At 35.7% G+C, this 3,088-nt stretch overlaps 1 long non-coding RNA gene across 1 annotated transcript; it reads right to left on the minus strand.

Moving 5' to 3' along the window:
* Positions 1-1,347: 1,347 nt before the first annotated feature.
* On the minus strand, positions 1,348-2,244 carry LOC145136300 (uncharacterized). The gene is made up of 3 exons (XR_013720372.1): positions 1,995-2,244; positions 1,752-1,912; positions 1,348-1,675 (listed from the first exon to the last, which is right to left on the minus strand). It is a non-coding gene; the product is annotated as an uncharacterized LOC145136300 (long non-coding RNA).
* Positions 2,245-3,088: the final 844 nt, after the last annotated feature.

Consider the following 3,088-nt stretch of genomic DNA (forward strand, 5'->3'; position numbering starts at 1 on the left):
AAATCCGTCAAATGCAGCAGCTCCAACAAATGGTACATGCCCATGGACGACAACAGAGGTGTTGGTCCTATCACAATGATGGATTACCGTTTACGAGGGTCTACCAGCAATGGCTCCCCCTCATTGCCTTGTTGATGATGAATGGTCTCGCCTAATGGCTTTGTTCAACCATGAGGTGGGACAAGGACAAGAATGGCTAAAACCCGATATTGTTAGTAAATGGATGGATTCAAAGAATAAAGTCACATGGTTCAATCGATGCTACATTTATGGGAAAATGTAACGCTCTCATGCAGACGATGAAGAACTTTTTGAAGACGTGAACGGATATTACCTGTGCGAGTTTGATGGAAATGAGTTCAAGTATACGGACGTTTGGAATCTCGTTAAAAATAAACTTTTTTTCATGTAGATGGCTCTTTTATTTGTAATGTTTTATGTAATGTTTGTCAGTCGTACATCTTATTCGTAATGTTTATTTTTCTGTATTATTTTTTTTGTAATGTTTTTATGTTATTTGTAATGTTTGTTTGTTTGAATTTATGCTAATATTTGTTGGTGCATTATGTTTTAAAAAATAAAGGATAAATAACATAATACAAACGCAAAAAAAAAAAAAAAATCAACCATAGTACATATAAATAAAGCAATACAAACACAATACAAACGCAATAGAAGTTAAAAATACATGAGATTTTTCAAAAGATTCCAAGGGGCTTCATTGTCGAAAATCTCTCTGTTGCTGATGGATTTGTATTCTCCTTTAGCCGCCTCCAAGATGCCTTCCTCAGTATCATTCACATGTGCGTCTTCAATCTTCTTATAAAGATAATTGAATAACACAACTTCTATTTTTAATTCATACCATTTTGCTGCTATATCAAACGTGTTGCGATGGTTTTCTAAGGTGGTTCCAGCGTTAGTGTTGAAGGTATCGGTTAAAAGGATCCAAAACATTGTATCATCCAAACTACTGTTCTCGTAGACATTAATATGTACACGAGTTAGAAACAAATACTCATCAGCGGTCCATGGTTTTGAACCCATTGTAAAAGATACAAAGTAGATGAAGTGATATAGATTAGATGAAATGATACATATTTTTGAGTCATTTAATAGTGAAATGACGGTCCGAGGAAGTGACTTGGCAGTCCATGAAACAAATATAATAACAAAAATAAATAAAACACATATTTGTATTAAACAAAATTACTAAAAACATGTATTTCATATTAATATATACAAAGTTCCTAAAATCAAGTTATATAGTATCCCAAATAATATTTGTCATCCTATTTCTGTAGAGAAATCCCGCATCTCTATGTGGCTTATCAATCTTCACCGGTACCCTCGAAACGATCATTTCCATAAACATGCATATGAATACTCCATAATCCCCTCTAACTTCAATATATTCTTGATGTGGCCCGTCTATAGTATCAACAAACTCCACATTTGTGTTGGCTTTGTGTCCATCGGGGAAATCGTTCCAGAACTCAATCACATCTAGCTCTGAGATAATACTATCCCCAAAACTTTTGAATTCTCCACCAATCAAGTACTTTGAGAAGAAATTCATAGATCATGCTGAATCATAAATGTGTACTTTCCAGGTATTTAAATATAGCACTGCTAAAAACCAATGGACACCAACAACGTTTATGGGGAATAGAACCTACAAACAAAAAAATTAAATAGTCGTAAATTCAGTAATATTATATATAAATAAATATTTATTAAACTTAACTAACCATATCCACATCCTTCCATTTAGGATAGCCTCCAACATCATTTGCTACATTCCTAAAAAAAATGATTTTCCGGGTTGCAAATTGAGTTCTTGAAGGTATATCGTCCACCTTGCGTTCGTCAGTCGTCTTTCCATGAGCAAGCCACTCCATATCGCAATATGCTATACATTTTAAGATAAAAATGTTACAATTGTTTATATAAATTATCGTCATAAAAAGTAGTTAAAATTTAACGAATGTTACCGAAGAAATTAACCACCCAGAGTCAGTAACTGTAAGTAACCTTGACCAAAACTCCACATCCAGTGGGAGTATATGCAGCCTGTGTGTAGTGTTGAGGTTGGAAGAGATCATATTCCATTCTTTCCAAAAACCCAACGTACTAGCAGCATAAAGACTGTCTAACAATAGATGATTTGAAACATCATTACTCTCTTCATTCACAATGTCTTCATTTGCTTTTTCAGGACTCTCCACTACTTTTTTTTCTTGCTTTGGTTATTTTCTTCAATTTTGGTGTGGATTGTATCTAAAAAATTAAAATGTTAAATAATTATCAATAACGTAATATTTTATAAATACACCAAATTTAAAATATGAGTTTTGTACCACTGTGAACGGCGTCCGCTGATACCATGCAACACCCCTCTTTCGTTGCGGCCTAACAATAGGAGTCACTGTCTTTTTGTGATGTTCAGCCACGTCCGGTGACGGCTCAACATGCGTAGGTGTACACCCAACTTCCCCCTCCAAACCATGCGTAGATATATCATCATAATCCAACTGTGTACCATGGTAATATGTTTCTTTCTCCTCTTCATTTCCCATGTCCTCCTCCTCTCCAAACCCTGTATCTGGTTCATCTTTTTTCTGTAATACACGATCTACTTTAGAAGTTAAGTCAGCCACAACGCCTATTAGACGCTTCACCAATGCCTTTGTGCGCGTCTTCTTCTTGATCGACCTTGTTGATGTGTCGCTTGACATATAAGTTCTTTCTACTTCAGGCTGTTGCGAGGAAGACGCATTTGTGGCAGTTTCAGTCGAAGATGTTTCCGACTTGTACTTCTTTCTTCGAGGAGGCGAGGCAACAATGGGGGGACTATGTTGCCGTGGGGGAGACTCTTCATGGTTAAGAGTCTGATTGACGTAGCGAATATAAAATGGCAACATGAGCTCCGTCGCATTTGCCACGACAACAATAGGATGGTTGTTAGGCTGCAAAAATCAAATTGTTAGCTTAACATGAAAAAACATTGGAATTTGTAGTTATATATAATTATAATATAAAAACCATACCACAGACACGTTGATTATTCGACGACATTGAACCCAAG

Source organism: Lactuca virosa, chromosome 9 (genome assembly GCF_052849685.1).
Source record: "Lactuca virosa cultivar CGN04683 chromosome 9, Lactuca_virosa_CGN04683_v6, whole genome shotgun sequence".
NCBI lineage: Eukaryota > Viridiplantae > Streptophyta > Magnoliopsida > Asterales > Asteraceae > Lactuca > Lactuca virosa.